Genomic DNA, 22771 nt, shown 5'->3' with positions numbered 1-22771 from the left:
CTACCCAACCATAAGTAAAGCATTTTCACAAGGTAATGTTGAAAATAAATGACCTTAGGACCTCAAAGACTTCATGTCCAAATATCTAAGAAAGGAGACGACCCTTGTTTCTCTTGAATGAAAATGGATGACAAATTTGGACAATTGCCTTGTTTTATTGATACTGCTATATGTAAATGCAGAAATTTTGTGAATGCAATGCATTTGAAAAGGAAACTATATGTGATGCAATGCTTTGAATAAAATGAGATGCAATGCGGAAAGAAAAACCTAAACTAACCCAACCCTTAGATATAATACTATAAGGTACATGTTTTTCATAGGGCCAGGGAGTGGATCTCCCTCCATGGTAGCCAAATTGTATGCTCCATGTCCTACAACCCTTGTTATGATAAAATGACCTAGCCAGTTAGGTTCAAACTTCTTTGGCTTTTCATGTTTTTCTAGGTTTCTTTGGTTCTCCTTGAGGACTAGATCTCCCACTTCAAAATTCCTTGGGCATACTCATTTATTGTAACTCCTTCTTAGTCTATTCTGGTAACCTTGCAAATAATTTAAAGTAGTTTGTCTCTTTTCATTGAGCATTTCAAGCTCTTGTAATGTTGTAACCCGATAGTATTCTTTTGATATGATGTGTTTTAAGGAGACTCTTAAAGATGGTAGTTCTATTTCAATAGGTAGTATTGCTTATGTACCATAGACCAATGAATATGGTGTTGCTCTTATAGGTGTGCGTACCCCTGGTCTATAAGCTCAAAAAGTGGGATTTAATTGGAGATGCCAGTCCCATCTTGCATCAGTGACAACATTCTTTAGGATCTTTAATATTGTCTTGTTTGTTGCCTCTGATTTTCCATTGCTTTGTGGATAATATGGTGTTGCAAATCTTTATTGTATTTGAAATTATTCACACAATTATCTCATTTCTTGATTCTTGAATGGATGTCCATTATCAGTCACTATGCACATTGGAATCCCATACCGATAGATAATGTAATTAAGCATGAATTTCTCTATTTTCTTACCAGTGGTGTATGTAAGAGGGATTGCCTCTACCCATTTAGTAAAATACTCAGTAGTCATTAAGATGAATTTGTGCCCATTGGAAGAAGTAGGATTAACTTTACCAACAAGATCTAACCCCCATTGTGAAAATGGCCAAGGTGATGTGATAGGTTGTAGATCTTGTGCGGATGCATGAATGAGATCTCCATGCATTTGACACTGTCTACATTTTTGTAGATATTTATTGGCAACCTTTTCCATAGTTGGCCAATAGTATCCAGTTCTTAACAATTTCTTTGATAGTGGTGGGCCACTTTGATGCGCCCCACAAATTCCATCATGTACCTCTTTTAGGGAAAGTTGTGCTTCTTCTTCATCATCAAGACATCAGAGAAGGGTTCCATCAAGGCCCTTTCTATACAATGTGTCAACAATAATAGCATGTTTGGATGCTTGTCGAATGAGAGTTTTCTTTTGATTTCTAGACAAATCAGGAGACATATACTTAGTATGTAAGAATGTGTATATCTCATCGTACCATGGGGATTTAGGACCCACAATTACACATACATATTCAGATGAGGGAATCTCATATGTCGGTACCATCAATTGTTCTACAATAAACTCAAACTAAGTTTCATTATTAGGCATATTTAGTAGAGACCCTACTGTAGCCATGGCATCGGTTGCCTTGTTTTGTATCCTTGGAATCTATTCAAAAGTGATGTTACTGAAATGTTATTTATAATCTTCTACCATTTGTTTATAAGGCATATTTTTATCATCTTTTGTGTTATAGTCAGTATTGACTTGATTTACAATCAGTTGTGAGTCACTGTAGACTTGTAATTCTTTTGTCCTTCACTGTACAACAATACAAAGTCCTATGATGAGAGCTTCATATTCAACTATATTGTTCATATAGAGAAAATTGATTTTGAATGACTTAGGGATAGAATCACCTTGAGGGGTGATGAAAAGAATCCTAGCTCCATCTCCATGATTTGTATAGGATCCATCAAAGTATAATTTGAAATGGTGGATGTTGTCAATGTAAACACAGATTCATCAGGAAAGTCTATTAGTAGTGGGTGACTGTCTTGCAAGGGAGCCTCTTCTAATTGATCTTCTATAATATGCCCTTTGATTACCTTTCTGTCCACATACTCTATATCAAACTCACTTAAAATCATGACCCACTTAGCCAATCTTCCAGTCAATGTTGCTCTTCTTAACAAATATTTGAATGGATCAAAGCGTGCGATGAGTTGGACTTTGTGAGTCAGCATATAATGTCTAAGTTTTTGAGATATGAAGATCACTTCTAGACATGCTCTCTCTATAGGAGTGTAATTAAGCTCATATCCAATTAGGGTTCTACTTATATAGTATATTGCTCTTTCCTTTCCTTGATCATCATGCTGTGCCAACAGGGCTCCTAAAGATGATTTTGTTGCTGATATATATAGTAATAGGGGATTCCCCTGAGTAGGTGGAACTAATACTGGAGTATTCAAAAGATAATCCTCTAAAGCTTGAAAAGCTTCTTGACATTGTTTTGTCCATTTGAAGGCGACTCCTTTTTTGAGTAATTAATGAAATAGATAACATTTATCAGCTAATTGTGCTATGAACCTTCTTATAGATTGTAATCTCCCTTGTGACCCTATTAACTATTTGAGTGTTGATGGAGGTTGCATATCCATGATTGCTTTGACCTTTGTTGGATCTACCTCAATTCCTCTATTAGACACAATAAAGCTTAAAAGTTTGCCTATTGTTACACCAAAGACACACTTTTTTGGGTTTAATCTGACATTGTATTTCTCTAATCGATCAAATATCTTTGCAAGGAATTCAAGGTAACCTTCCCTTGTCTGTGATCTAGCCAGTAGATCATCCACATAGTCTTCCATGATATTGTGGATCATGTAATGAAATAATGTTGTCATAGCCCTTTGATATGTTGCTTCTGCATTCTTCAGACCAAATGTCATGACGTTCCAATAGTATGTTCCCCATGGACAGGTAAATGTTGTCTTGTGTTGATCTTTTGGTACAATCTTGATCTGGTTATATCCTGAGAAACCATCTATTAATGAAAGCATTTCATTCCTAGCAGTTAAGTCAACTATCATGTATATGTTAGGTAATGGGAAATCATTCTTAGGACGTGCTTTGTTTAGATCTCAAAAGTCGGTACAAATTCTTATGCCCCCAGTGGGCTTATTCATAGTACCAGATTGGATATCCACTCTACATAGTCAATAGGTCTAATGAAGACCACATCCAGAAGCTTTTGGAGTTCTATTTTGACCAGTAATGCAATCTATGGATGTATCTTTCTTAGCTTTTGTTTGTAAGGTTTAATTCCTAGTAGTAATGGTAAATGATGTAACACCAATTCTGGATCTAGGCCTAGCATATCCGCATAGGACCAAGCAAAATTGATCATCTATTGTTTGAAAAAATGTATGAATTTGTCCTTTTCTTCCTGGTTTAATGATTTTGCTAAGTGGTTATTATGTACAATTTCTCCTTCTGCTATATTGACTTCTTCAGTTTCTTCCACGAGTAATGTTGAATTCTCTTTTTCAATAGGGAGGTTGTCTAGCTTGCTCTTGTCATTGTGATCACTTTTATATGTATCATCTATCACAGAGGCACTTGCCTCTCCAAAGTATGTTGTTCTATCAAAGTCTACAATGAATCCTGCCTTATGATCACCTTGTGGAAACCCTTCTCTGACACCAAGGAATTCTGCAATAGCTTCATCATTCTCAAAGCAATCTAGAGTTGGTTTTCCTTCTCATCCCCAATCAATCAAATGTGAGTGTATAAGGGGCAATTCATTTCTTCCTTTTGTTGTAAAATATTCTGATAACATGCATACCTGGTTATTTGGGTGACTTAATATATTTTCATCATCAATAGGCAATTTATGGTCCTCTGTCGTGTCTATTGCTTGTGGGCTGACATCTTCATTAGATAGGAATTCATAGTCATGAGAATCTATCACACTTTCTATGTACATTTCATTTTTTGAGGCTGTATCACTTATCTCTTCTTGTTCTTGTAACTAAGTTTGTTGTAGATTTGTGGATCTCCTTTTTATGGTGGATACCCTTCTTAAACCTGGTATAAGTCATTGTAGTCTTTCCCCATCTGACTCATTGGGTGGAGCTTGAGTTGTTTCCCTTGGCAAAAGTATTGACAACAACCAAGGGTTAGGCTTATTTATTGGTACTAAGCCCGTGTCTGTTACCATATTTTCTTGTGCGGATGTTTCAGATACTGCATTGTTAGGTGACTCTGTGCTAGGTTCTTGTAGAAGTTGTCTCATATCTTCACCATCTATTTCCATACTAGGAGATGTTGGTGTTTTCTTGCTTCTCTAAGATGAAGAGGGAAATACTCATGTTGATAACTAATTTTGAGGTATGTACTCTGACGGTAGCCTTAATTTATTTAGTATATCTAATGTATGTTGTCTTTCTTCTGTTATATTTGGTACATGTTTATATCCTAACCCTTGATTCTTTGGGTTTTCATTCGGTAAAATAGGTTCTAATCTTCCTTGCTTTTGTAATCCCAAGCCTGTGGTACCATAATACCCATGTTTTTGTAGCATCTTGAATCTTTTTCCATACTGATCCAAAGGTATCCTGGGTATTGTCATGTCATCTTCTTCTCTGTATATCCAATTATTGACATCTTCATTAAGAGATTCTTCTTGTAAGTCTCCCCAACTAATGCAAGAGAATGAATCTGAGTATCTTACTATTTATTTTCCTTTATCTTGTTTCATTAGTGTTTCTAAGGCTTCCCAAAAGACCTAGGAGAAAGAGATAATTGTTTGCCATTTGAGGTACTTGAAATAGAGTATTCCCCGCAACCAACATCCTTAATTTGCAAAGAAGATGTTGTAGGTGTATTATTTTGTATTTATGTGATCATTAATGACTCCATTTATGTAGTGAGGGGTGCTACTTGATTAATAGGTACCTGGTTATCTACACTTGCCTTTAAGTGATTACAGTGTTGGAATGGATTTGTATCACTCTTTATGGTGATTTCAATGCCATTGTATGGGAATTTAACCATTGGTAAAATGTTGATGGTACGGCCTGCATGACATGAATTCATGGGCAGCCCAATAACATTTTGTACCCTAGTTCTCTATCCAACACTTGGAAAGTAACCTCCGTTGTTATAGGTCCTATTTGCACTAGGAGCATAACTACACCTTTTGAAGGATTCTCTTCATCATCATATGCTTTGATGTTTATTCTTTTTGAAGGATCAATATGAAGCTCAGGATATCCCAATGCCTTAACTAACTTTAATGTATAGATGTTAAGACCAACTCCTCCATCTATAAGTACTCTTCTGATTCTTCTCTTATGTATGTAAGCTTCTAGATGTAGTGTGTCATTATGGAGAATTCTATCACTGGGAACATCTTGTTCTATGAATGCAATATGGGTACCATTAGCCAAATTCCCCACCATGGATTGGAAAGCATTTTCATCTATATCTCTATCAACTACTAAATCTTGAAGTGCTTTGTCCAGGATAGCTTTATTATTTGGTGATATATGCAATAGTTAAAAGAGTGATATCTGGGTTGAGGTTTTCTTGAGTTTCTCAACAACATTATAGGTCCCTACTGTTGGTGGTGGGTTGGATGGTAATCCTTCTAAAGTTAATTTTGATCTGTGAGTAACTATTGCATAGTCTCTATCTCTGTGATTTATTGTGATTGTAGCCACTGTATTATCTTTTGTGAGGAACCTGTCTGTATCATATGTTGTGTTTTCAAGGTTTATTTCATATCCCATCCCATAGTCATTATGTGCAAGTATGATATCCATGATATGTGCTATAAGTTCATCTTCAAACCATCTTGAATAAAATGGTTCTTCATGCCCCCAGTCCATAAGACAAAGATTCTCATCTTCATCATATTTTGGTGCTTTTGACATCATGCAAATTTGGTTATCGTAGTCTTAAGTCTCTTGACATTTCTCATCATTATTAAGTTCTTCTTGTGAATCATCATTTACTACATCTCCCGAGCTAATGGCATGAATAGTATAGTCATATGAGACTTTTGTGTAGTTAGTTGTGTTGTCTTGTGTTCCCGATGTAGATGCCTTCCCTTTATCATGTTTGACAAATGGATCCTTAAATATGGTGTGATTTATGTTTGCTGAAGTTTCATTGGTGTCAATTGTGATGTCACCTTGATCGATCATGTCTTGGATAAAGGTTTTCAATTTATAGCAACTTGTAGTTTTTTGACCTTTTGTACGATGATAGTCACAAAAATCATTATCATTCCACCATGTAGGTTTGAATAGGTTTGTATTAACTTTTTTAATGCTGATTCAATAGGTTCCCCTAGAGGTGTATAATTCCTTTTTGGAGCATTTACCCTTGGGCATTTCGTGTTCATAGTTTGCATAACATTTACGTTGGTTGATACAGTGTTGTTATCTGTATGTGGACTAAATGATTGACTTGGGCCTTGTAAAGATAAAATTAGTTGAACTCTGTTCACTGTACGAGCATCTACAATACCATCATTGGTCACATTTTTTTTTCTTGACCAAAACTTAGATTTATCATTGTTGTTGTCATTGCCATATTTTATGAGACCTTGTTCTACTAGTCCTTTCTCACACTTTAAGGCCTTTTTAGTGATTTTTTAAAATGTGGTCAAACATTGCATTTGTATCGGGTACTTAATTTTAGGGATTAAGTTTTCTATAAACATGTCAACTTGCTTAGTTTTGGGAATAATAGTCTTGCACCTTCTGTAGAGATCTCTCCATCTTTGTATGAAAAACACAAATGTTTCATTCTCATATTGTCTCATGGCATGTAGGTCCATCAATGTAACTGGGGTTTCAATGTTATATGAGAAGTTAGCAATGAAATGTTCAGCTAATTCACCCCATGATGTGATCGTTGGTGGGAGAAGTGAAAACCACTCCAAAGCCAAACCTCCAAGACTTTTTGGAAACAATCTCATTAGATAAGTGTCTTCAGTTGCAACCTCTATACATGTCATGAAAAACCCTCTGACGTGATCTCTAGGATCACCTTTCTCTCGGTATCTGTCAAATTTCGGTGTTTCAAAATGTGGTGGGAAAGGTGGCATGTATAATGTATGATCAAAAGGATAAGGATGTAAGTCCTACATTGTATAACTCTTTTTATCATTACTGGTTTGCATAGTTGTCATCTATTATTGCAAATTCTGTACCTGTTGGGTCAAAATATTTGTTTGAGTTAGTGGTACACTTTGCACATGTATATATCCCACAAAAGGATTTGTGGTAGTATAACTAGGAGGTTGTTGAAAGGTACCATAATTATAATTATGCGTGTTATGGGTTTTGCTAGGTAATGTGAAATAAGCGAAATGTGAAACCATGTTTGACTAGGTTGTACTCATTGTATTAGTGGAACCTAGGTTTGTATTCAGATGACTGTATTTAGATCCTATGGAATAAGAAACCAGAGGTTGAGTCGCACTTGTTGTATGAGAAACTTGTGTTTGAATAGGTGTCGAGACACTTGACATTATTGGTGTGGTGTAAGAGGCTACAATAGCTTGTGTTGGTGTGCTAACATTTATTGTTGAGGATGATGCACTTGCTTGAGAACTTGTGTTTGACATGATATTTGTTTGTATAGATGATGTTGGTGCATTCTAAGAGAAACTTGAGGTCATCGATTGTGCTTGTGTCACATGTGGTATTTGACTGCTATATGGACCTAAAGTAGTTCTTGGTGGTAAGATTGTTGTGACATCAAAATCTTTAGGTAACTTGACACTATTTTGCAATAACAATGAGAGATATTTGTCCCTATCACTATGTATAAGATCGTGTAGAATCATAAGGACATGTGGGTCTTGTTGAGTTGACTCAATCTCTTCACGTGTTAAATTTTGTTGTAGCTCATTTATTGTGGGCATTGCCTAAGGATTTGACCATTTACTACTCGATATGTCCATGTTACAAGTTGGATTAACTGACGGGTCGCTATTTGGGTCCATTTTGTTAGGTCCCGGGAAGGACAACTGAGAGGGGGGGTGAATCAGTTGTGAACCAGTTGTCAATAAATTGTAGTCCAAATGCAAGTTATTCCAATTTAAACTTAATCCCGGTAAACCAAACTTAAGTGCCGGTAAAATAGATTAACAGTTATAGCAGTACTAGTATAACTTAATGTATAAAACATAAAGAGAAACAACATCCACAACACATAACACAAAGATTTTGATGTGGAGACCCGGTAAGGGAAAAACCACGGTGGGAAACCTTACCCACAATCATATGATACTACTATAGATAGTATGTGTATACAAATGGGGTCTATACATGCAGAAAGGCCAACCGCCTAGAGCTCACTGCTCAATCACAAATTAGGAGTCACACTCACTACACAATTAGATGGTTAAATCCAATGATAATGTACTGCTCAAAATAGCATCTTCAATGCTGGATTCAGTATCAGTTAAGCTCTGATGAGTGTCAAAACACCTTCATAACCTTCCTTCAACCTTCGAATGATGTCTTCATGATTCTCACAAGGATCTGCTTATTTTCACTCTTCAATATTCGAACATACTCATACCTTAACCATATCCCGATATTTAGTAAGATCTTACAATCATTTATACAAAACCTAAGACCAAATGTATAGGTCGGCTCACTAAAGATATTACAATTAAATCAATTATAAATAAGTCTTGATGTGATACAACATGTCGGCTCAATGAATTTACCAATCAATAAACAATCTCCATAACGTGTTGTGCTGATCTAGAATAGATAATATGTACCGGTCCATAACCTAGACCTATTTGCCGGCAAAGGCAAATCTGTCAACCCGATTAGACCAATAAACAAAACACCAAACCAAACTTCCAATCCATGTCTTTGACATAACCACATGATCTCTAGATGATAACAAGTCATCATCACTACCGGTGAATGATATAACCTGCTGGTGAACACATACTGATGACTGTGCATAAGTCACCAACCATACCGGTGAACATAATGTAAACCTCCATGAAGACAAGTGTTGACATCAATGACAAAACCAATGCAACACATGACAAAGTCTTCCATAATACCAACACATTTTACTTTTTGCCTTTTGTCACCTTGTGAGGGGCATTTAAGACTTCTATATGATGATACCTTAGAACCTAATGCATGATGACGATAATGCAAGACTCTAGACCTAAATGCAAAATATGCAACACTAGACCAGACTCTCTATTGGGGATTTGGATGTGAGACTTGTTGAGTATTTCAAAATTTTTGCAATGCAAGTTTTTCAAGTTCTTCTCTTAGAAGTTTCAATTTCTCTATCAATTCTATAGGCAATTTTATACTCTCTATCTAGCTCATACTCGACTCCTATGTACTCAGGTGCACTTGTCTTTAATTCCTAAGCCAAATTATCTAAACCATCAAGGATTTCTCGTTGATCATCATTTGGCACTAGATTAGGTTGCTCGAAAGGGAGCAAACCATCACTTGGTTAAGATGCATTCTATAACTTTCTAGGATGATTATGCAAATGATGACAAAGTAAGATAGATGTATATGAGGTCTAACAAGGACTAAATCTAAGGACGTATATGAGGACGCAAATGTAAGGACTATGCAAGGACTTATTCTAAGGACATATATGAGGACGATAATGAGGACGTAAATGCAAGGACTTATTCTAAGGATGTATATGAGGACGATAACGAGGACGTAAATGCAAGAACTTATTCTAAGGACGTATATGAGGATGATAATGAGGATGTAAATGAGGACTGCCTATTGTCACAAGTATGTAAAATTTTGGAGTTTGCAGTATTGTTTGATGTTTCAAGGTAAACTCTATTTCAAGTAATTCTAGTTTGTAAGACAAGTTTGTTGTTTTTCAAATATGAGAACAATTGTTTGAAGATAGGTATAGCTGACTGAACTGTGTTCTAACCAACTCTGAGAATTTAGAGATACACAAGATAGAGCCTAAAATACCCCAAATACTCACTCAATACTGGTTTGGAACAACGAAACACATAAAATAACTAAAGACAATCTTAGGATGGAAAGTGGACACCATTCAATGAGCCCCCCACAACAAAATACCGAAACAAGACAAACATATAGAGAGTTTGGCAACACTGGCTCCACTCCACGATACACACTTCTCGGGCATGGCAATCTCTCTTACCCTAAAGATCCAAAGATCTTATCACCAAGGGATTTATGTCTCATAATGCAAGGTACATGAGGGGTATCTATGGGGTATGATCTGCACTCCTGGAATCACTGAATGTGGAATTTGGGCTACTAAGTTGATTCTTATTATAAATTTTGAGGGATCCCAATCCAACGATGGATTCTAAGAGCAATCCACTTAAGAATTTAGTTAAGCTTATCGATGTAGGGAAGGCCCCCACATACGTCGAATTCACTAAACACTCTAGCCGCTTGACCAGTATATTTATATAGCGGCTCAAAAAACTTGCTCGGGAGTACCTTGGGAGAAATGATATTCCCAACGCATCCCAATTTTAAGTACCTCTATGGGGTGATGAAATCCCTAATCAAAGATACCCCTCACTACTAAAATGAAAAAGTGGGTGGTGTTGCTATCACCTTCTCCTTTTCGCCCAAGACCTCGAAGGCGGGTGGAAAGGTAGTTGATGCAACAATAGGTCCACCCCAAACACAATACAAAGTTATTTCCCTTAAAAAAGTGAAGTGTGAGTTATTCTATTGATAAGCCTGATTCACGTTCATTTAAAAACCCAAACTTAGGTGTGAGATACACACGTGCATGTCAATTTTAGAACACCAAACGAAAGTGTGAAAGCATGCATGTCAATTTTAACCAGATTTATTTTAAGCCCCAAATTGAAGTGTGAAGACATGCATGTCAATTTTAACCAAATTTATTTTAAGCCCCAAATTAAAGTGTGAAAGCATGCATGCCAATTTTTAACCTAATTTATTTTAAGCCCTAAATTAAAGTGTGAAAGCATGCATGCCAATTTTAACCAGATTTATTTTAAGCCCCAAATTGAAGTGTGAAAGCATGCATGTTAGTGATTTCCAAAAATATTCAGTAATGACCCAACCTTCTCTGTGATTTCGCCACAAGATGCAAAAAGAGAATCAACAACCTAAGAAAACATAGAGAAAATAGCTAGTCAATCTCTTTATTGAATGAATGCATAATAATACCTGTGCGAATGCGTGATCCTATATAGTCGATTGTGTGATTTTGCAAAGGCGATTGTGTAATTATGATAGAGTGAATGCGGTACATTGACAGAATGATTGTGTGACAATAACAACGCGAATGCATGAATGATAGACAAACCAAAAAACAAAAAAAACAAAAAAAAAATAAATTTGATTCGGAACCTAAAAAATAGATTGTGATGCCCTAGCAAGATCTCTCATCATCCATTCTACATTAAGCAAATCACATTTCACTCTATATGAGAGAACTAGGCTATTGTATCTATCAATGGCTGGTTGGTCCTCTAGATCTTGTATCTTCTTTTCCGCCTTTAAGATTTGCTGATAGCATCTAGCTTCTCTCCTTTGTTCCTTTGTCCTACTAGCACCTAAAATCTTAAATTGTACCTTACATGCTATAAGATGTCATAATTGAAGAACCAAATAAGGGTAAACAATTTTCAGATCTAACTAGTTCATATAGAATTTAAACAGAACAGAGAACAGAAAACAAGAAAAGCCAGACAAACAAAAAGCAAAAATATCCCTGTCGAATGCATGACAGAATGTGAATGAATGTGTGACAGAATCAAGGCGATTGTGTGATAAGGTCTGCATGAATGCGTGACCTTGTGTGATCGATTGCGTAAAATTGTCTATGCGATTGCATGATCTTGTAAACACGGTTGCGTGATTCTGAAACCCGCTTTGCAATCCATACAAAACCTTCAAAAAAATGAAAAATCCATATGACCTGCAAAAAATCACACAAAAAACAAAGAGGGTTAATTAGCTGTGGGTTCACGTCGCGTTGACCAAAATGTATATGCTAAAATTCATCTTTATTTTATTATAAATAAAAGGGAAATCATGAATCCCTATTCAATTAAAGAATCCTAAACAAACTCAATGAAAGAACACAATCAAGCAAATAGGAATGTAAAATAATCAATTAAATCTCCCTGTTCCATGACTACATATTGCTTCCATGGTTCTTCTCCTCTTTGTGGTATGATGGCTCTCAAATATCGCACTGGCAACCTACAAATGACACAAAGATTCAAAGTTCATGATTGTTGAAAATGGAGATTGAATGCTGAATTTATAGATTATTGGAGAGGATTGAGTGAAAGGTGGAATAGATTGATTAAGAGGTGGAATTGAGGTGAGCTCACATGTTGATTGATAGTTTAACTACTGATTTGGAGGTGGAACTGAATTGATTGAAAAGATAAATGAGTTAACTGATTGAGAAAAAAGTTGATTGAAAGATGAAAAAGGGGGATTGGAGGAAACAAAGAGGATGAAATAGTTAACTGATTGAAAGTTGATTGAGAGCTTTATTTAGAAAAAAGCTAACTAGAAGATAGAAATAGGAATTGGAAAGATAATTGAATTAATTAATTTAGCATGTGCTTGCACTTTGACTTAGATTTTCAATTTAATCTTTGCATGGGATTTAATTCAAATATTGAATTTATTTTAAATTCAATTTGTTATTTGAATATATTTAGAACTTGACTTTGATTTTCAATTTGATTTTTGAAATCATGCACATGTATTTGAAATTAGAATAAATTGGAAGAATTAGAATTAGAATTTGAATTAGATGAAATATGATATTAAATGAAATTAGAAGAAATATAAATTTGGGGATTTGGAACTAAATGAAATTAGAATTCGGGGACTTGGAAATTGAATTAAAGAAAATAATTAGTTAATTAAATAATTTAAAGAAACTATTTAATTATTTAGAAATTGAATTTAATTAAATAATAAAGATTATTTAAATTAAAGGATTAAAATCATAATTAATTAAATAATTAATATTTAATTAATATTAAGAAAAGGGTTAGTGATTAATTGAATAGAGATAGAAATTGAAAATGAATTTATTTAAATAATAAAGATTATTTAAATTGAAAGATTAATATTCATTTTTTTTTTTTTTGATCGGTAAGAGCCCGAAGCCAAAAATTTTATTAATCATTTTTAAATTTTACATTACTCCACTCGTGCGGGCACCGGTAGGAAAGAGTGGAGGCGAGAAAACCTCCGGCCTTGCCCAGGACTGTAGTCCAGATAATCTCTACATCTATATACAAATAATCACAGATTCTGAATAATACATTAGCACCCGGGCTAGGGTGAGCAAGTGGGAGGATATTTTCTCTCCCTTACAAGCCCTTATTTACAACATTCAATTATCACCAAACGCCTTGAGCTTTGTCTTTGAGTTTGAGCTTTGATTGCTTATAGTTCCTGTTATTTGTTTAGAGATGGCCCTGCTCCTCCTACATGGTTAGTATTCAAATTACTTGTCGAGATTGTTAGTAACATTTAGTATTCTATTTCAGATAGAATTTTATCTATCATGCTAGGAAACTTCCTTAGCCAATTATCCTATAGGACCAGGACCTGTCATCTCTGAACATAAACAGAGGAATGTAAACAGATGATTATAAACATCGTGATTAGACATCCATCTATGTTGTTTCTAAATTATTAACCTCATTTTTCTAAATTATAAAGTAGTCGATATATCATTCATAAGCAATGTTTGTAGATTATGTCCCTTTTTTGAAAATTGACCATCCAGAGTTATGAATCGCTTGTTTTACCACCTCATGTTTATGTACCCGGATGCTATCCCTGATAATGGATGATATCTAGGATACAATAACAAGAGGGGGTAAATGGGATTCTGTCATGCCTGAGTCAAGCATGCCCTCCCATCCTTGTAGATTATACTTAGATAGGGTAATGGGGGTATATGAGTTTTCATGGCTGAATTTAACCTACATCCTTTCCTAGAATATTTTGCATGTATGCCACATATAACCCGCAGTCTGTGAAATGCCAGATAGCCTTTCATTTATAGAAAGCTCATCCGCAAGTATCAAATAAGTATATGGCAGGGCACTTAAGCGTTACAACTGCTTTTCTTAGTTCAAATAGGCCAACATATGCAAAAATTGGGGCCTTTATTTCCCACCCTGATTAGGTATCCACCAATGTGGATATATACCTTTATATGAGTGCAGCCTATTGCTTATAATCATTTATAGAGTATATATTCATATTGATGAATATCAAAATAGAGTACGAATATATTGGCCAAATTTCCACCTCTGTGGGCCTATATGAACACAAACAGTCAATAGTATCTGAAAACAACAGTTTCATGCTAATATTATGATGTTTATCTAAGTAAGCCTTAAAATTAACAATTAATGCATGCTATTTTAATATCATTTACACCGATTATGTTTATCTTTTAGGATTTGGCAAGATTATTATCTCCTCCGAAGTCTTTGTTTGATCCTAAGTAACATTGTTTGCTTGATATAGTAATAAGCTAAATAACCAGTTTATGTCGGATATATGGTGACAAGGAAAGGGCAAAATTGCCACATTATCTAACCAGGAACCAAAGTCTCCTCATTCTGTACTTGAAGAAGGGGTCGCAGCTTCACCCTCGTCCAATTCCAAGCCCTCTTCCTTGAGGAAGCCCTTGAACCAGGTGGGCTTTGGTGGGTTTCTCACATGAAATAAATGCAGTAGAAAATTGACATTCTTGTTAATTGCATCACTCCTTTCCTTGGTAAAGGTTGCTTCATCCATAGTGATAATGGGGTATCTAGGTACCGACCTGTTGTTTCGTATGAAGACATCATAGTCTCTTGGCCTTGGAATTGTCCAGTCATTGTCAATGTTGACTAGAACCCTCTCCAAATCGCCTAAGATTGAGGCATTGAAGACCTCCTTATAGAGCACACCTATGTCATCTCTTCTCTTGGTGGAGGTCACCGTAATAGCCAGGAACATGGCCACCATGTCAGAGTTGGCCCCGTTTTGGTTTGTATTTGTAAGATAGTCTAGGCCGAGGATAGTTTCAACAACATCAATAACTAAGGTGTGAGGAAGGTGGATGATGCGTTTGAGATGATCCCTAGTAATAGCTCCATCAAAGGCCATCTGCCTCTTTGAACTACTCAGTTTGATCAGGGTATCCATCACTGGTTCTTCTTCAGTCCAGGAGGTCTCGATAAGCTTGGTTAGAGAGATTTTGAATTTTAACATGAAGGCTTGGTTTAATAGCCATGTAGGGTAATTATGTTAAAGTCTGAGCTTTCACATCCTTTCTTAATTCATACGTACCATACGTCCATCTTGGGATTTTCTAATTGGCTTAATATAAATGCCAAATCTTCAAATGATGATCTGCCTGTGGGAAAATCATTTTGAGTTGCCAAACTTAATTTTAGCGAATGATCTTTCAAGTTGCCGATTTGGACAGCCAGCTAGTGCTCATCTCATCGGAACACTAATCAGCCATAATGGGCTAGATCTCTTTGAGATCAGATTTATAATGATGATCAAGCACTTTTAATTAGGAGTTTGATATTTACAGTTGTATATATTTAGATATGAGTGTCCCCATCCTAAGAGCTAATGATTAACATATTCTCTAGAAGGTGAAATGTATTATCCTTTAAGCAGAGTATATATAAATGATGACTTATATATAATTATAAATATATTAATATATTTGTGTATTTATAAGTCTAAATTGTGAATTTATATGTATGTACAATTATGTAAATATATTTCCAATTTATATGCATAAATAATATATAAATTGTAATATAAATATATATGATTGTTTATATAAATATTCATATATATTCATTATATAGTATTAAAGATATATCTGTTTGTATGTCTACATAAATATGTGTGTGTGTGTGTGTGTGTCTATATGTATATATATAAAAATGTCTATATGTATATTATAATTATATATAATTAGCTTTATGGCTATATATTTTCAGATGTATATATATATATATATATATATATATATATATATATATATATATATATACACACACACACATATATATATATATACATATGTGTATATGTATATACATATGTATATATGTATATACATATGTATATATATATGTATATACATCTGAAAATATATACAAATACATATATATGTGTGTGTGTGTATATATATATATATATGAATACATATTATATATATATAAAAATAAATACATATATGTGTGTATATAAATTGTAATATAAATATATATGAATGTTTATATAAATATTCATGTATATTCATTATATAGTATTAAAGATATATCTGTTTGTATGTCTACATAAATATGTGTGTGTGTGTGTCTATATGTATATATATAAATGTGTATATGTATATTATAATTATATATAATTAGCTTTATGGCTATATATGTATACATATGTATATATATATATAAATACATATATATGTGTGTGTGTGTATATATATATATACACACACATATATATGTATTTATTTATATATATATATATATATATATTATATATATAATATGTATTCATATATATATATATATATAAATAAATATATTATATAAATGTATAATATATATATATATATATATATATATTCATATATATATATATATTCATATATATATATATAAATATATATATTATATAAATGTATAAATATATATATATATATGTATGTATATATATGTATGTATATATATATGTATGTATGTATATATATAGATATATATATATATATATATGTATGTATGTATATATATGTATGTATATATATATGTATATATATATATGTATGTATATATATATATATTATACATTTATATAATATATTTATTTATATAGCTATATATATATATATATATATACAAAGATTGTATATATATATACACATGTTTGTATATTTATATGTGTGTATTTAGTTAGTATATATATGCCTCAGTCTATACAATTCTTGAGTGTATGTAAATGAATTAATATGGGTGACTCTGAATGATCTAAATTAGAGAGAGTGGAGGTTGAGTTGGATGATTAATTCTCATCCCCTCCTCTAGTTAAGGGCCCAAACTATCTCTATGTATATGATAGGATAAAGGGTATGGATAATTTGTGTGAATGCTACTATATGGTGTTGATACTGCTATTTTTATAGGTTTTGTATTGATGTGAAATATTGTTTAAGGATAAATGTTAGGTGCCACATGGATAACTGTCTTACCATCAGCCCCCATGTTAGCTAGGGAGTCGGCCCTTTTGTTGCCTTCCCTGTAGATGTGATTAAAGATGACCTTGTCAAATGTTTTGATGTCTGCCAGTATCTTAGCAAGGGAAGTATTTACCTTCCAATCAGGCATTGCCCCTTTTCTAAGGGCATTGATGATAATGGCTGAATCCCCTTCAATGTTGATCCTCTTTATATTTAGTATAATGTATAGGTTTATACCTACAGCTAATGCTTTCATTTCTGCTTCATTGTTTGTGCATTTACCCAAGGGGAAGGCCATATAGGTCACTTCGACCCCATTTGAATTGTGAAGGCTGCACCCAAGTTCGGCTTTCCCCGGGTTGCCCCTAGAAGCACCATCAAAGTTAAGCTTGACCCATCCAACATTGGGAGGGAGCCACTTGCATTCAGCACATGTTATGTTGTTGGATGGTGGACCTTTACCTATGAAGGGTGGAATCTTTAGACCCTTCCACCTTAGTCTCATTTTTTCATCCCAATAAGACATATTGACATCTCTCTAATAATTAGAGGTCTAGTTATTTATTATTTCAACTATGGTTGCTTTGATTTTATTCGTTAGTTGGGCCCAGTGCATTTTACTGTCTTTGAAAAGCCTCTTATTTCTTTCCTTCCAGATTTCCCAGATCATAATGGAGGGGGAAATGATCCATAAATTCTCATACATACAGCCTATGTTCCGAATGGGCCATGCATGGAATAGGTCAGAGATAGTGTGTAGTACCCCTACCCTAGTCTATTTCTAACCTTGGCTTAATCTTGATTAGTTAATCATAATATTATGTTATAGTCAGATGTTGATTAACGCATAGCTATTGATGAGGTTTTCTCACTAGTTGTATGCAGGTTATTCAGTGTCCCTATTTCGTGGTATTAGTATCAGACTAATGATTTCATTAGATTTTATAAATGTATGCATGTATGATCTTTTGTTGCAGGAGATTTCAGGTACGAAGTCGCATGAGTGCGAGGTTCGTCGTCACCTGGTTTTGCAGGTTTGAGCATACCTTTTAACCCTTAGAGTTGGATTAGGTGGTCGTAGGACCCTAGTCGACCTTAGTCGTGCTCAAGTGAGCATCGTCAGTCGTCGTCGGTTACCCCCTTTTTGTTTGGGTTTGCGAGTCGTCTGTTTGGTTGACTTTCTCGATTTGCGTGCTTGGTGTGTTTGGTTAATTTGATTAATTAGTCCTTAGTAATTATCTTGATTAAATCTATGCATTTGTGCATTGAAGATTAATGGATTAAATTAATCGGGTTTTCGTTATGCGATTTTTCTTGTTAATGAAATGTCTGTTTTCGAATATTTAATGCATTTTATATATGCTGTTGAAAAAGGAAAGCTGTGTATTTAATCGCAATGGATTAATTGTATTCTGTGGCTTCTGATATTGAAAGGTTAAATTTAATTGATTGAAGAAGTCGATTTTTAATTGGAAAAGCAAGTTATTTTGTTGTTATAAATAGAAAAGAATTAATTTGTGAGTATTATTTTTAAATAAAAGATTTTTATTCCAAAAATAGAAGATTTTGGGTCAACTCTTCCATATAACCCAATTTGGGAAATTTGGAGAAGGAGGGACATTTTGGAAGGAATTTGGGGATTTTGGATGGAAAAAAAAAAAGATGGATTTGGGCAGCTGGAGATTGGGATTCTTCAGCCGATCTTGCCAGGATTGCGTGTTAAGGTAGGATCCAACTCTCTCAATTTTGGTTTTTTGTTTGAAATGAAAACGGGGGTTTTATCTTGGTTTTAAATTCTCCTTCGAATGCCATGTTTATGGATCGATTTGGTAAATTACCAGCTTGGCTGGAAGTGATTTAGAGGTGCTGTTAATTCCTCTTGGGTTTGGGCGTTTGAAACCCCTGGGCGTTTGAATCAAATGTGTTTTTTATTAAATTTTCATTCTGGGAATGTAACCGGACTGTGTGTGTTTTTAATTAGCAAAATAATATTAAATGCCGAACTGTGTGTGTGTTCAAAGAAAGTTTCATTTGCTTATTACCAAATCTGGGCGTTTTGTTTATTGTTCGGACTGTGTGTGTTTTTAATTAGCAAAATAATATTAAATGCCGAACTGTGTGTGTGTTCAAAGAAAGTTTCATTTGCTTATTACCAAATCTGGGCGTTTTGTTTATTGTTCGGACTGTGTTTTAATGGAAAAGAAAACATTTATTTTTCTCATCGCACTGGGTGTTTGTGCTTATTTCTTAACTGTGTATTGAATCGAAAATGCATATATTCGTTTACCACCGTGCGTGTTGGGTTTTTTAAAAAATAACAATCAGTGGTTGGGGTTTGGAGGCGGGGAGCGGAGCTCCACCCGCCCTCCACCCCTCTCTCCCCACGCGCCCCCTTTCGCTTGCAAACCGCTCGGCTGCGGCTCACGACGGTGGCCGCAGGGGCCGCGGTGGCCGCAGGGCGCCGCGGCACCTGCGGGCGCCACCGTGAGCGCCGCCCACGAGCATCCCCTGTGCATGCGGCTAGGGTTGGGCACGACCCGCCCAGCCTTGGTAAAATGTTTTTTTTAAATTAGTTTTTAAATGTGTTTTTTTTTGTATAAAAGAAAACGTAGTTTATAATATCATTTTTTTTTTTATGTATTTTTTTGTATTAAAAAAAAAATTGCATATGAATTTTAGTATCATGTTGATAAAAGTTAATTTTTTTTATGTTAAGTTTTTAATTGCTCATAATCATGATTAAGAGGCAATATTTGGATCAATGTAAATTTGGATATTAAGTAATTCTATAATGAAATTTATAAGTTAGTTATTATCCAAACTCATTTTGTGGCTTATGTACTTTTGTGGTTAAGTTCTAAAATTGATAATTTCGTCATTGAATCTAATTGGCTATATTTTGGTCCAATCTTGGATTAATAAGGTTATACCATGTGCGTTTGGAAATGAGTATCTACAATTGAATTTTCCTTACGTTATATTTTCGTGATCCGTATTATGCATCTGGGACTGGAAATTACGAAACTGTAGAGGTTGGTTTTAGCCCAGTATGTTAATGATGTTCTATTGGAGATTAAATACCTTGTTTAATTGATTAATGGTTGTTTGAGTTTAATTAGTATGAATTTGGTTTAAGAACTCATTATGGCATAATTTGCCTGTTCGATGCTTTGAAACTTAGGAGTTAGAGAACCAAGAACAACTTATCCCTTGATGAGGTAGATAACTGTAACCTGTTTTTAGATCTTGTAGAAAACTTGATCGATTTTAATGCTTAAATCAATTTGAGAAAATATTGTCCTTTCTGATTATTGCCGTGCGAGTTTAATTTCTGTATTCGCCTTTAATTATGAAATGGCACGTTTTGCTTTGTGTAAAAGGACCCTGTCGTATGGATGATTTGGTGTTCTTGTTTTAGTCCTCGATTTCCGAGTTGACTGTTGTATTGTGATGTTGTCATAATTGGTCATATCCTCTTTATGTGAGTCGAATGACGATTTGTGGGTAACCCTAGTTGTCAGGTCTCTAGTCAGAGTACCGTCAATAAGTGATTACCCTTGGGTCGTGTTTGACTAGATGATTGTTCTCCTCCTTGAACTCCGTTCGTCTGACAATGTGTATTCCTTGGTTCGAGTTCGTCTGAGTTAGTCTAGTGACGTATGGGAAAGTGGATTTCGATTGGGGGCCGCGCCCAAAGTGGCTGCTGGATAACCCGTCGAAAGTGAGTCTAATAAGTGATAACCTAAGTAGATTAGAATATAATCTTTAATTAAGATAATTGTGCCTCACACATGAGACGAGTGCTATCATAGATTCGACATGCTGTGAGAAGGCCTGAAATGGCAAACTACCTTCCTTGTCATCACGAGAGGATGTGTGGGTCCACATGAGGCTTGGATGGGCCGGAAGTTCGGATTAGGTTGCCAGGGTTACCAGTGTATGGGCCGGGACCTATGAAGACTTGCCATGGTATCCATACCAGGTTGTGTGATGACACTTGTCCCTACGTTCGCTAGTGTGTTGTTGTTTGTCCTGTTTTGAGTACCTTTGTGAGTCGTCCCTTGTCGCTGCCCTTGTGAGTGTCGGTTTCATGCTAGACCTTGGGTGGTGGTGGCTCAGTTTTATGGATGCTCTCTTGGACCTCTTGTATTAGTTTTGATTATGCTCAGCTGGATCCTGTTCCTTGTAAGGATTGTTTTTGTATTTATTGACCGATGTGGTCGTTGTATATTGCTTATGTATCGCCTTGACGGCTGGATAGTACTTGGTGTAACCTCTTGTACTCTTAACCTTATTATTTATCAGAGGGGGTCTTGCAGTTGCGCAGACCCGGAGATGTAGCCCTTTAGGGGTGAACTCCGAGATCATTATGGTGTTATGTGATGCTTTCTCTTATGTCTCTTTATTCAGCTTTATCATGTATGATTAATTTGTGTAAAATGGTTAAGTGGATAATTGGAATTAACTTTGAAATGCTTATATTCAATTCTATCTTGAATGCCATGTTGTTCGAATGCATAATTGGTTGGGATGCAATTTATCGTAAATGTATGTGTGAAATCGTCCTTTTAATGCAATAAGTTGGAATATGGAATAATGCATCTTAGAGTAATGAATTATACTCGGTTGTCGTTAAGGAATTTAAATATGCTTGGAAAGATCTCTTATGTTTTCGATGAAACTCCTAGTGTATTAGTATGTTAGATGTATGGTTTGTAATTTTAAATGAAAAGCTTGAATGAGGATTATGAATGGAACTTAATGATGAATCTTTGTTGTGATTTACATTTCCGTCCTTTGAAAGAAATTATCCTGATTATGAATTATCTCGTTATTAAGATATTCAGCTTAATGGATTAATTGTGTGAGTTAAATGAATTGTGAAATTTAAGTAATCTCGTTGGGAAACTCTTTAGGAGTTAGTTGTTGTCTTCCGCTATGTAATCTGAATCTTTGTTATCTTGTTGCATCTTATGTGTTGAAACTTTTAAAAAAAAATTTTTTTTGCACTCTATTCTCGTAATTGTGGCTTATCCCTTCGGGGTTTCCTGGCGGGGCATTACATTTGGTATCAGAGCCCATGTTGCAAACATTGGGATCTCTGGTGTCGCGTGTGCCCTCTATTTGTGTGAGGTGCATCGACCTTATGCGTTTGCTTATCCTCCTTTTGCATGTGAGTGATTGAGCAGACCTTAGCTGGTGTGTAACGTGTGTGTTCACACCTGGTTTTCGCCTTCTTGATGTTGGTGTTTGAGTGCTTATCTGTGCATTGTGTGCTTACTGATGTCTTGGTCTACGATTACTCTTATTTTGAAAGAGAGTCGTATGTACCTTTCCTTATTGAGTGTTGTACTCTTTAGACTAATCCATTTGGATTGGTCCGTGCTTGTTTTGAATCTGAAAGTGCAAATTGTGC

The sequence above is a fragment of the Cryptomeria japonica genome, chromosome 8 (assembly GCF_030272615.1).
Source record: "Cryptomeria japonica chromosome 8, Sugi_1.0, whole genome shotgun sequence".
NCBI lineage: Eukaryota > Viridiplantae > Streptophyta > Pinopsida > Cupressales > Cupressaceae > Cryptomeria > Cryptomeria japonica.
Note: the sequence above shows the minus strand (reverse complement) of the source record.